The sequence below is a fragment of the Pristiophorus japonicus genome, chromosome 5, assembly GCF_044704955.1.
Source record: "Pristiophorus japonicus isolate sPriJap1 chromosome 5, sPriJap1.hap1, whole genome shotgun sequence".
Taxonomy (NCBI): domain Eukaryota; kingdom Metazoa; phylum Chordata; class Chondrichthyes; family Pristiophoridae; genus Pristiophorus; species Pristiophorus japonicus.
Window position 1 is genome coordinate 256,362,308 of NC_091981.1, and position 14,329 is coordinate 256,376,636.

Below are 14,329 nucleotides of genomic sequence, written 5' to 3' on the forward strand. Positions count from 1 at the left end.
GGTGTACAAGGTGGTTGTGAGGAGGGTTGCCCTGTTTGGCACTTCATGCACCTTTCCTATAGGGCAGCAGTGAAAGGCAGGAGACGGCAGGGGAAACAGTTGAATGAGGAGATAATAATACATATATATTTATTCATGGGATATCCTTTGTTGTCATTAATATTGATGTCCCTGTGGTGCACTTTGGCTCCAGCTGTCCTAGCAGCATATTGGCACAGGTCTGCAGTAGATTCTGTACTGATCTGCAGCCTGCAAAGCAAGTTCCTTATCGTCATTGCCAAGTAGGAGTGCCAGGGCCTGTATGTATGGTTGGTTGCATAATAGGTGTAGACATTCCATCTCCGCTAGCATCTTGCACCACTACAACCACAAGGTACTCTTTTGGGACCAATTCCTTTGCCTCCACTTGCCATCCACCATGAAATCATACAGCTTGCACCTAACTGTCTCTCTGAGCTCCCGTGAAGTTGGTATTGGATTCATTTCTTTTTTATGTGACTCTTCTTTGCCACTTTTATTAATGTCAAAGTGATGAAAATTTGCACCTGGTTAAAAAGATGGAAAAAATTTAACATTAATAAATCCCCCAAATAAGATCATCAACAATCTTAGACCCAAAAACAGAAAACATAGCCAAACTTTTTAGAAGCATCACGGATACAGGTTAAGTAGCACAGAGCCATTAAGAAAAAATGTTGAAAAGATTTTGATTTTTTAATTTACGAAGCATTATTATTTTTCAACAGATGAAATCAATATAAAACTTTCTTCAGGGACTGAGGCACCACAACCATCCAAGTCCATGGTAAGGGACTTGATTAAAATAAAATGGAACTTTAGTGTAAGAACTGGCAGAGATAGCAGTATGCCATTTTGAAACTGATAGTTCTTCTGTGTGAAATCAGCAACATGGAGATCTGGAAGTTGAATCTGTGTACCTCATAAATGGCCCACCACAAATATCCAACAGTGACAGCCTAGATTTTCATATGAGCACCATTTTAGCACCGGTGAATTGGTTTATAATGCCAACACTAACATAATGCCAATCATAAAATCTAGGCTATCAACCTACAAATTCTGTAAACTCATTCAAGATGTTGGACATGTAGTCAGGCATGAATTCTGCCGTCTCTTGGGCCTCCCCATGACCCCATCCCAAATCCCAGGGATTTAATAATTTCATTTAAACTTAGAGTGGCATCCTGCCACGCCCAGTGCCTCTTCAAACGGTGGAGTCCTTGGCTGAAGAAAAAAGCAGATAAGAAAAATGTTTTCCTGTGTGCCAGCTGTAAGATGGCAATCAAACCTTCTGGTATCAATTACCTTTATATCATTGGTATCTTTATTAGGGCCATGCCTTCGCTTACGAAGTATGGGAACAGTTAAATCTAACAGGGGATGGCTGGGTAGAATGCCCAGGTGTCATATCTTAGAGAGCACACACATTACACAGCCTGTAAAATGGCTGCAGGTTCCAGTGACCCCTGACCTGCTGATCAGGTGACCTGCTCTTTATTAACAGCATTAGCTGCAGTAATGCAGGCGTCACAGTGTGGAGCTACAGACATTACACCAGGGTAGCCCAGGAACATCTCCAGATGGACCGCCTCCACGCCCCCCCGCCCCCCCCCCCCTCCCCACCACCACCAAACTGCTACCAAGACATGGGGTTGGGGAAACAGGAAGAAGAAGCATCCCTTCCCCAACTCATAATTCCTAACTTAACATAATTGGAGTAGAAACTCAATGAATCCAGGTTCCACTACAAGATGTAACTCCTCTCTCTACTGCACTAGAATACTGACACCCCCCTCCCCGACACTGTTCCCCCTTTTCAGGGCTGGAATTTCTAGCTGAACATTTCTACAGCTGAATCCAGCACACTGCAAAATCTGGAGTCATTCTCACTCTGAAATGTTAACATTGAGAAACATTTGGTGTAGAAACAAATACGTACTTGGCCAGTGAATAAATAAGCCGCCCAGTAAAATTCCTTTAATGTGACTGGAACCATGAGAGCCTCAGCAAGCAAACACAAACTGAGGTAGATCTTGCAGGAGTGGGACAAGAAAGGGGAAGATAAATTGCCAGAGAAACAAAGAAGCACCACCTGGCTCGAATTCAACAATAATGAAGTCTCTTTGATTTTCTAATAATCTCTATTTGGGGGTTAGGGCTTCATAAAATATGAAGACCCTTCATAGGAGTTGATCAGCACAGGTTGCTGTGCAAAGCCAACTCCAATTAATCATTTTAATTAGTCACATCAGAACAATGGCAGGCCTTTGATGGAGCTGTTGGCTACATTTGGACTGTTTGCAATTTAAATACCCAATTACTGGTGAGAATAAGATTACAGCCTGGGCAGCAAAGACTCTTTTAAGAACAATCATTACTTCAGGCACTTGTCTCAGACCAATATTTGTTGTACAATGCTCGATCAGGAGTTATTCTGCCAACTATGCCTTGCATTGAAATCCCTGTAGTGGTGCTCTGCAGATGTGTACCTGAGCACATGCATGGAGCTCCGCTCCTCAGGCAACTACATTTTAATGCTGGGCGAGCATGGGTAGGGTTGTCACTTCTCTCATACCATTAAACAGCACCAACGTGAATTTATAAAATTTGCAAAACTGCTTGTGCACTTTAGCACTGTTATACTACATCAGGTGTGAAGTCCAAACCTACTTCCTATCAGAGATAGTTTTATACCTCTTTCTTTACTGTTTTCAGGAGTCAGAACACCAGCATAACTAAACCTGGAAATGGATAAGAAATCGGCTGAAAAAAAGCAGTAAGTGGGTTATTGTTAGGGCACTGAGAGAAATACTGAGCAGAGTGCCTCAGAGATTTGCCTTACTCTTTCTAATTTACATCAACAATTCAGACGTTCAATGCAAACAACACTAAACTGGAAGGAGGCATTGTTGAGTCTGATGAAACAGCCAATGCCCTATAAAATGAGCTCAATAAAATTTAGAAGCGGCAGATGAAATTCAAAGTAAAAAGGAATGGGTGGCATACACATTCTGTTAGGGGTATGGGGAGGACGCCCTGATATGCACTCCAGACAGATGAGGCTGTGCATTCAGAAAATCAACCGTATCAGTGGTTTTGAACTGGCTACGGATGATGCTGAAACAGATTCACGGTGCAAGTAGACTCAGCACTTAACACGGTCATTCACTGTGGAGTAGCAATTAACAAAGTAAATAGAAATATCAAACTCTACTGCCAAATCAATAGAGTATAGGTCGAGAATGTCATACTAAAAATGTACAGAGCTCTAGCCAGATCACAACATAGCTTTAATCACTGATACATAAGGAAGGTATTCAGGCCCCTAAATGGTCGATAGAAGAGCCACAAGACTGATCCCTAGTGCCAGAGGATTGAATTGTGAAAAAGGACTGGAGAAACCTGGGGGCTGAAATTGCTCCGCGCTGGGTTTGGGGCGGTAACTTTGAATAAACCAAAGTTTTATCGCCCTGCACCAGGACGACCCATGGGCCCCAGATTGGGCCCTGAGAATGAAAAAAATCCTGTTGTCACTCGCCGGCGCTCTCGGGGCGCTCACGGGGCGGGAGGGAGGTGTGAGCGCAGTGCTGCGAGTCAGCGTCAAGCTAGTCGCAATGTCCCTCCCCCTCTCTTAAAGGGGAGGGGATGCTGCGAGGACCAGCAAGGTTTCCATGGCACCCACTGGACCACTAGGGAGGGTTTCAGCCGGGCCAGTCGCCTGACACCCAAGATGGGGTGCGGGGTTACCTGTTGGCGGCCCGGCCGAACTAGCAGCCACCATTGTTGGGCCGACTCCAGAGTCATCCGACAATTAAAATAAGATGGCGGCCGCGGCACTCAGCTTTCCCCTTCAAGGGCAGCCGCAGGCGCCCCAACTATCACAGGTTTGCGACCCACAAAGTTGTCGGTGGCATCGCCCGGCGCCAACCGCACTCCTGCAGGGCAGTTGCCCCCGCGGGGCGCAAAGGGGTCGAAGCGGGGAGATAAGGGGTCAGCACACACGCCAATGACATCATCGGTGAGTGCGTCGCTCCCCCCCCGGGCGCAACGCAATTATTGCTTCGATAGCGCCAGCTGGAGGCGCTAATGGGCCTTTTCAAACGGGGCAATTTTGGCCCCTTGGGCTCTTGATCCAAGAGGAGAGCATTTTGCGTGCTGTGTAAGACGTCAAACATATAGAAATAGTAAATTTAGGGCACTGGTTCCAAAGGGATCTAACTTCAAATTGGTGAAAATAAATTCTTCTTACTGCAAAGAGTACCACTTCAAAAGATTTCTGGGTATACAAACAAAAATATTTTTAATCCTTTTAAGGGATAATTGGACAGATTGATGAATTAAGATGGGCTCACTGGCCTTTCTTAACCCTATATATCTTGTGATCTTGTGGCTCCACACTTATACTGTCTCCTATACATTAATGTACACCTTAATGACTGCACAGCACTGCCCCCGAGTCATCAAGATCCACGGCGCGGCCCTGGACACCGTGGACCACTTCCCATATCTCGGGAGCCTCCTATCAACAAGAGCAGGCATCGACGACGCGATCCAACACTGCCTCCAGTGCAGCCTTTGTTCGCCTGAGGAAAAGAGTGTTTGAAGACCAGGCCCTCAAAACTGCCACCAAGCTCATGGTCTACAGGGCTGTAGTAATACCTGCCCTTCTGTATGGCTCAGAGACATGGACCATGTATGGTAGACATCTCAAGTTGCTGGAGAAATATCACCAACCAACGATGTATCCGCAAGATCCTACAAATCCCCTGGAAGGACAGGTGCACCAACATCAGCGTCCTCATTCAGGCTAACATCCCCAGCATTGAAGCACTGACCATACTTGATCAGCTCCGCTGCGCAGGCCACATAGTCCGCATGCCAGACACGAGGCTCCCAAAGCAAGTGCTCTACTCAGAGCTCCTTCATGGCAAACGAGCCAAACGCTATAAGGATACCCTCAAAGCCTCCCTGATAAAGTGCAACATCCCCATTGACACCTGGGAGTCCCTGGCCCAAGACCACCCCTAAGTGGAGGAAGTGCATCCTAGAGGGCGCTGAGCACCTCGAGTCTCAACGGCGAGAGCATGCAGAAATCAAGCGCAGGCAGCGGAAAGAGCGTGCGGCAAACCAGTCCTACCCATCCCTTCCCTCAACAACTATCTGTCCCACCTGTGACAGAGTCTGTGGCTCTCATATTGGACTGTTCAGCCACCAAAGAACTCACTTAGGGAGTGGAAGCAAGTCTTCCTCGATTCCGAGGGACTGCCTATGATGATGATGATGATGATGATGATGATGATGATGAATGTACACCTGAAGCTGCTTTGGATTGATGTGAATATAGTCATATGCTTGAATCATAGAATTTTATAGCATGTGTAAAATAATTCTCCTAACCTCTCTCTTTGTTCTTTTGGTAAAAATCTTAAATTTATACCTCCTCGCAACCAAGTTACCTACTGGTGGAAATAGTTTTACCTGATCAAAACCGCACATAATTCAGAATGCACTGGATTTTACGGTCAGTGGCGATTGAACAGTGTCGGCTGTTCATTACACTTACACTTGTCCACAGACTTTCTGTGGGCTTTGGCACTGGAACTTGCAGTGACTAGAAAGCCATTTTGGCACAGCGCCCTCTACAAGGCATCTGGGACCTGCGTGAACAACTGTGTATCTCCTCAACCAATCAGATTGAAGAATGGTTACTGAGGCGCGCAGAGTCTGAACCAGGAAGTGTCAGTTAAGAATATTTAATGCTAAATCATGTACAGAAGAAGCAAAATAAAAAGAAGAAAAGAGATGGATTAAGACAGAGAGATAAAGGAGACAGAAAGAAAAAGTTTAAAAAAATAATTAAGTGTTTTAATTTTTTTTTAAATCTCCAACAATAATTAAAAGCTGAAAGACTTCTAACATGCCAGAGAGGTTGCTTGGCAGTAATTAAGACTTATCACACCATTAAAAATGAACTTACACTGGATTGGACAAGCCCTAACCTTTTCTGGCGAGTTTAGCGGTTATCTGTCACATAGGTACAGCAACTTCACGCCCTTCCTTGTGTTTCAATGCCAAGTCTCTCATGTAGTGCAGCTTCTGGAGGGACAAGCCAACTCACACAGCACTTACTGATTTCTGCATTTAACTGCGCATGTGTCGGCGTTACTGTCCAATTTACAGTTTAATAGCAGTGAGTATCGATAGCCTCGCTGTTATTTTTACCACAAAACCCTGGCCAAATATCACTGATAGATCTCCTCTTAACCTTCTCTTACACTACATTTTCCAATATGTGTTTAACATAGCAGTGTACAGTATGTAAATCAACTTAACCAATTATCACAGGATGTACACGATTGCCATAAATATATCTGCCAGTTTCCAATATTCTAAACCTTGCACCTGTGCTACTTAAATATAATCTAAATTAGGTTCTTCATTTATTTTCCACCATTTAATAGATGCCACATTTTGCAATATTGAGTGGGTGATTAAACCTTACTGATGCACGATGATTCATCGCGACACAATGTAAATGTGTTTTCCAAATTACTGTTGCAGCTCTCTGACAGAACTATTAGCAACACTCACTACTACTGCAGAGTTCTGAATGGAACCTTTTGGGTAAAGTTTTCAATTGCAACATTTTTGAGAAGAATGCAAATGATATGCTTCGGCTGATATAAACCAAGCTGCCTTCTACATAATTATGTTTAATGAAAACAATATCCAGAAGGTAAAAGAGTGCCAAATGTGACAGATTTTTTCCATCAACTGCAAGGCCTGCACCAAGGAAGGGCCACTGGAAACATAGCGCAGGTTTGGGTGCTGTGTGATATGGGCATGGACAATTGGCATGAACTGGAGATGGGAGTAATAAGAGACTACTTATTAAAGGGAAAGCGAGTTTAGGGAGAGCAAGTTCTCCCCCCTCTGGAGTGGCGGCTGTCCTTCGGGAGCTGCTGCTCAGGAATCTGTACCTCCACGACCGCGGTTTTAGGTGGCAGGCGGACGAGAGGGCTGTGTCTGGCAAGGTGACCAGGGTCAGGGATCTGCTCGATGGCAAGGAGGAGCGGGCTGGATGGCGCCAGACAAGCTTGCGTGGTGCCTATCCTGGGCCGACGTCCGGCGCACGGCCAATGACATCAAGTCGCTAAAAACAGCACTGGGCCCTGACTCCGTTAGGTGTGTCGAAGATGGTCAAGCACGTGGGGCGATCCCGTTTGAACTGACCCCCATCCGGACAGAATTCATCATCGACGCCAAGCCCCAAAACCTCCCTCGGGAGCCGGCGCCTCACAACTTGAGCCTCCTCCGGGAAATCCACTCCGTGCCTTTCAGTTCTGCGCGGAGGGGATTCCTGTACGGGCTGCTATTGCACACTGTCCAGCTTGCCATTCTCGTCTGCCATCCGGACACGCCATGGCGAACCATCTTGCCGTCCGGAGGAGGCGGGGGTCCCCAATTGAGTGCACTCTACGCGGGAGTCCTCCCATTATTTATTGGGGACTTGGCCTGGAGGGTGTTACATGGAACAGTTCCGTACAATAAGTTTTTAAGTCAGTTCACGGACTCCCAGGCCGCCTGTAATTTCTGCGGTCTAGAGGAGTCCATGTTCCTCTATGTGTGAGGTTGCAGCCCCTCTTCCAATATTTGAAGGGGCTGCTCCTCAAATTCTTGTTGTACTTCAGTCCCACACTCCTGATCTTTGGGCACCCTGTGCGGAGGGAAGCGGGCAGGAGGGAAGGCCTCCTCGTAGGACTGCTCCTGGGCCTGGCCAAGGTGGCCATCAACTGGTCCAGGCAATGGGCGGTCGAGGGGGTCGTTCAACCCGACTGCCTGCCTCTCTTCCGTGGTTACATCCAAGCCAGGGTGTCCCTGGACATGGAGCACGCAGTGTCCACCAGTACACTCGCGGTCTTCCACGAGAGGTGGGCGCCGGAGGGACTGGAGTGCAGCATCACCCCCGGCAATGAAATTTTCATTTAAAATTTTATGTCTAAAATTTAATTTGTTTAAGTTTGTCAGTTTTAGTGCCCCCCCCCCCCCCCCTTTAATCAGGGGGCATTTGATTTACTTGATTTACTTGTTTTACAGGTGCAACTTAAAATAGTTGTAGAGCTGTTGAGTTGTGAGTGGCTTAGCCAGTCACGTAATATTCACAAGTCTCAATAAAACCCCAGTCAGTTGGGTCTAGGTCAACCATGATGAGGTATGCAGTTGTGAGCCTAGTGGATGAACTGGTATGTATAGTTTAATTTTTAAACCTTTGTTAGTAAACTAACTAGTTCTCAATAGCAATGTGTTGCTATGAATTCTTAAGCAAAGAACCCATGAAGCAAATACATTAGCCGGGACTTTCTTTGGAGCTGTTCCCAACCCCCCGCCCTAACGCCCTGCGACAGAAAACCTTAATTACACACGTAAATGGGGTTTCCGCTGCACTTCCCACAAAGTTACGATGGCAGAAGGAGTGCAGCTCCCAGGAAATTCTCAGCCATTATCTATCCATAAACTTGCATTCTACCTTTCGTATCATATTTGTTCTGATTGGCTGAAATATCATGTTCATAAAACACTGACAAAGCACTAATGAAGAGGTAGGGAACCATTTGGATGCAGGAAAAGTAAGATCAACTTCCAATTAACAACAACTGAAGTAATTAACTATTTAAATGTCAGCGTGGCTGACTGGTAGTCTTCTTACCTCAGAGTCAGAAGATTGTGCTTTCAAGCCCTACTCCTGGACTTCATTTGAGCTACAAAAAAAAATATGAAAAGAAAGTTGCAAGGGATATCAGAATCAATAAGAAGAATTTTTTTAATTACATTCGGAAAAAGAGCGTAGTCAGGAGCAATGTTGGCCCCTTAAAAACTAAAAGCGATGATATTGTCATTGACAATGGGGAAATGGCAGACACGTTGAATAATTACTTTGTGTTAGTATTTACAGTAGAAGAAGAGGATAGCATGCTGGAAATCCCAAAGAAACTAATATTAAATCGAGGACAGGGACGCAATAAGAAAACAATGGCACTAAAGAGTGACAAATCCCCAGGGCCAGATGGTTTCCATTCGAGGGATTTAAAGGAAACAGTTGAACACATTACAGATGCCCTAACTATAATATTCCAAAGTTCTCTAGATTCAGGAACCAGCCCTTCAGATTGGAAAATTGCACATGTCAATGCGCTTTTTAAGAATAGCGAGAGAGGGAAACCAGTTAGCCTAACTTCTGTTGTCGAGAAATTGCTGGAGTCTATAATTAAGGACAGCGTGACTGAACACTTTGAAAACTTTCAGTTGATCAGAGAGAGCCAGGTGAAAGGTACGTCATGCCTGACAAACCTGATTGAATTTTTTGAAGCAGTAACTAAAGCAGTGGACAGGGGAATGTCTATGGATGTTATTTATATGGACTTCCAGAAGGCAGTTGATAAAGTCCCACATAAGAGACTGTTATCTAAGATAGAAGCCCACAAAATTGAGGACAAATTATTGACATGGTTAGGAAATTGGCTGAGCGGCATGAGGCAGAGTAGGGATAATGGGTAGGTACTCAAATTGGCAGCATGTGACTAGTGGTGTCCTGCTGGGATCTGTGTTGGGGCTTCACAATTCACAATATATATTACAACTTAGATGTTGGTATAAAAAGTCATATATCCAAATGTGCCAATGACACAAAGATATGCGACATTGTAATCAGTGTGGATGAAAGCATAAAATTACACAGGGATGTTGGTAGATTAAGTGAATGGGCAAAACTGTGGCAAATGTATTTCAATGTAAGCAAGTGTGAGGCCATCCACTTTGGACCTAAAAAGAATAGAACAGGGTACTTTCTAAATAGTAAAAAGCTAAAAACAGTGCCTATCTAAAGCAGAGGACAAGAGCACAAGATGGTCGAAGTTGTGCTGCAGCTGTACAAAACTCTGGTTAGACCTGGAGCACTGTGAGCCGTTCTGGGCATCACACCTTCGGAAGGATATATTGGCCTTGGAGGGTGTGCAGCATAGGCTTACCAGAATGATACCCGGACTTCAAGGGTTAAGTTATGAGGAGAAATTCCACAAATTAGGGTTGTATTCCCTAGAGTTTCGAAGGTTAAGAGATGATCTGATTGAAGTTTTCAATATATTAAGGGGAACAGATAGGGTAGATAATGAAAAAGGGCCCGAAATTCACCGTCCGCGAAGGGTCGGCTACGGTGGATAGGTCGCCGCAGTCGGGTATTTTTCCTTCCCCGAGCCATATTCAGCTCGGGGAGGATTTGAGCGGTGTTCACTTTTGCCGGAAACGGCACGGTGAAGCCGCTGTAATGGTGAGTATCCAGCTGAGGGGGAAGCAACGTGCCGGCTGCTGGAAAGCCACCAGGACAGCGAAATTCACCGAGAAAAAGGTAGGACTTTTCCCGGCCGTGCCCCTGCAAGGCTTTCGACGCAATGCTCGAACGCGACACCGCTGGGGCCCTTTGGTAGGTAAATAGTTTTATTACTTACTGTGCTCTTATTTCATTTTCCAGCATCTGCAGTATTTATCTTTTGAAATTATTTTATTAATTATTAGTGGTTTTATTTCATTTTCCGTGGTCCGCAGTATTTAGCTTTTGATATAGTTTTATTAATTATTAATGTTATTATTTCATTTTCCATGGTCTGCCTTATTTAACTTTATGGAAACATAGAAACATAGAAAATAGGTGCAGGAGAAGGCCATTCGGCCCTTCGAGCCTGCACCGCCATTCAATGAGTTCATGGTTGAACATGCAACTTCAGTACCTCATTCCTGTTTTCTCGCCATACCCCTTGATCCCCCGAGTAGTAAGGACTACATCTAACTCCTTTTTGAATATATTTAGTGAATTGGCCTCAACAACTTTCTGTGGTAGAGAATTCCATAGGTTCACCACTCTCTGGGTGAAGAAGTTTCTCCTCATCTCGGTCCTAAATGGCTTACCCCTTATCCTTAGACTGTGACCCCTGGTTCTGGACTTCCCCAACATTGGGAACATTCTTCCTGCATCTAACCTGTCTAACCCCGTCAGAATTTTAAACGTTTCTATGAGGTCCCCTCTCATTCTTCTGAACTCCAGTGAATACAAGCCCAGTTGATCCAGTCTTTCTTGATATGTCAGTCCCGCTATCCCAGGAATCAGTCTGGTGAACCTTCGCTGCACTCCCTCAATAGCAAGAACGTCCTTCCTCAAGTTAGGAGACCAAAACTGTACACAATACTCCAGGTGTGGCCTCACCAAGGCCCTGTACAACTGTAGCAACACCTCCCTGTTCCTGACATTTATCCACATTATCCTTCATCTGCCATGCATTTGCCCACTCACCTAACCTATCCAAGTCACTCTGCAGCCTCATAGCATCCTCCTTGCAGCTCACACTGCCACCCAACTTAGTGTCATCCGCAAATTTGGAGATACTACATTTAATCCCCTCATCTAAATCATTAATGTACAATGTAAGCAGCTGGGGCCCCAGCACAGAACCTTGCGGTACCCCACTAGTCACTGCCTGCCATTCTGAAAAGTACCCATTTATTCCTACTTTTTGCTTCCTGTCTGCCAACCAGTTCTCAATCCACGTCAGCACACTACCACCAATCTCATGTGCTTTAACTTTGCACACTAATCTCTTGTGTGGGACCTTGTCAAAAGCCTTCTGGAAGTCCAAATACACCACATCAATTGGTTCTCCCTTGTCCACTCTACTGGAAACATCCTCAAAAAATTCCAGACGATTTGTCAAGCATGATTTCCCTTTCACATATCCATGTTGACTTGGACCTATCATGTCACCTCTTTCCAAATGCGCTGCTATGACATACTTAATAATTAATTCCATCATTTTACCCATGACTGATGTCAAGCTGACCAGTCTATAATTCCATTTCCTCTCTCCCTCCTTTTTTAAAAACTCGATAGGAACTGATCCAGAGTCTATGGAATGTTGGAAAATGACTGTCAATGCATCCGCTATTTCCAAGGCCACCTCCTTGAGTACTCTGGAATGCAGACCATCAGGTCCTGGGGATTTATCGGCCTTCAATCCCATCAATTTCTCCAACACAATTTCCCAACTAATAAGGATTTCCCTCAGTTCCTCCTTCTCACAAGACCCTCTGACCCCTTTTACATCTGAAGGTTGTTTGTGTCCTCCTTAGTGAATACAGAACCAAAGTACTTGTTCAATTGGTCTGCCATTTCTTTGTTCCCAGTTATGACTTCCCCTGATTCTGACTACAGGAGACCGACGTTTGTCTTTACTAACCTTTTTCTCTTTACATATCGATAGAAGCTTTTGCAGTCCATTTTAATGTTCCCTGCAAGCTTCCTCTCGAACTCTATTTTCCCTGCCCGAATCAAACCCTTTGTCCTTCTCTCCGCCCAGCCTCTCTTTCTCTCGCCCCAGAACTCTCTCACTCTCCCCCCAGCCTCTCTCACTCTCCCCCCAAGCCTCTCTCACTCCTCTTTCCCCAGCCTCGCACACTCTCCACCCAGCCTCTCTAACTCTCCCCCCAGCCTCTCTCACTCTTGCCCGAGCCTCTCTCATTCTCCCCCCAGCCTCTCTCACTCTCCCCCCAGCCTCTCTCTCTCTCCCCTCAGCCTCCCTTACTCTCCCCCTAGCCTCTCTCTCCCCCCCACCCCAGCCTCTCTCACTCCCTCTCCCCCAGCCTCTCTCACTCTCCCCCAGCCTTTCTCTCCCCCCAGCCTCTCTCTCTCTCCCCCAGCCTCTCTCACTCTCCCCCCAGCCTCTCTCTCTCTCTCCCCCAGCCTCTCTCACTCTCCCCCAGCCTCTCTCACACTCCCCCAGCCTCTCCCTCCCCCCCAGCCGCTCTCTCTCCCCCAGCCTCTCTCACTCTCTCCCCAGCCTCTCTCACTCTCCCCAAGCCTCTCTTACTCTCCCCCAGCCTCTCTCACTCTCTCCCCAGCCTCTCTCACTCTCCCCCAGTCTCTCTCTCACCCCCCAGCCTCTCTCACTCTCCCCCCAGCTTCTCTCACTCTCCCTCTTAACCTCTTACTCTCTCACCCAGCCTCTCTCAACTCCCCCCAGCCTCTCTCTCCCTCCAGCCTCTCTCTCTCTCCCACTCACCCCAGCCTCTTTCACTCTCCCCCCAGCCTCTTTCACTCTCCCCCAGCCTCTCTCTCCCCCCTAACCTCTCTCTCTCTCTCCCCCAGCCTCTCTCACTCACCCCCCAGCCTCTCTCACTCTCCCCCAGCCTCTCTCACTCTCCCCCCAGCCTCTCTCACTCTCCCCCCAGCCTCTCTCACTCTCCCCCAGCCTCTCTCACTCTCCCCCCAGCCTCTCTCACTCTCCCCCCAGCCTCTCTCATTCTCCCCCCAGTCTCTCTCTCTCTCCCCCCAGCCTCCCTCACTCTCCCCCTAGCCTCTCTCTCCCCCCCACCCCAGCCTCTCTCACTCCCTCTCCCCCAGCCTCTCTCACTCTCCCCCAGTCTCTCTCTCACCCCCCCAGCCTCTCTCACTCTCCCCCCAGCTTCTCTCACTCTCCCCCTCAACCTCTCACTCTCTCACCCAGCCTCTCTCAACTCCCCCCAGCCTCTCTCTCCCCCAGCCTCTCTCTTTCTCCCCCAGCCTCTCTCATTCTCCCCCCAGCCTCTCTCACTCTCCCCCCAGCCTTTCTCTACCCCCCAGCCTCTCTCTCTCTCCCCCAGCCTCTCTCACTCTCCCCCCAGCCTCTCTCTCTCTCCCCCAGCCTCTCTCACTCTCCCCCAGCCTCTCTCACTCTCCCCCAGCCTCTCTCTCCCCCCCAGCCGCTCTCTCTCCCCCAGCCTCTCTCACTCTCCCCCCAGCCTCTCTCACTCTCCCCAAGTCTCTCTCACTCTCCCCCAGCCTCTCTCACTCTCTCCCCAGCCTCTCTCACTCTCCCCCAGTCTCTCTCTCACCCCCCGAGCCTCTCCCTCTCTCCCCCAGCCTCTTTCACTCTCCCCCCAGCTTCTTTCACTCTCCCCCAGCCTCTCTCTCCCCCCAACCTCTCTCTCTCTCTCCCCCAGCCTCTCTCACACTCCCCCCAGCCTCTCTCACTCTCCCCCAGCCTCTCTCACTCTCCCCCCAGCCTCTCTCACTCTCCCCCCAGCCTCTCTCACTCTCCCCCAGCCTCTCTCACTCTCGCCCCAGCCTCTCTCACTCTCCTCCCAGCCTCCCAGCCTCTCTCACTCTCCCCCAGCCTCTCTCACTCTCCCCCCAGCCTCTCTCACTCTCCCCCCAGTCTCTCTCATTCTCCCCCCAGCCTCTCTCACTCTCCTCCCAGCCTCCCAGCCTCTCTCACTCTCCCCCCAG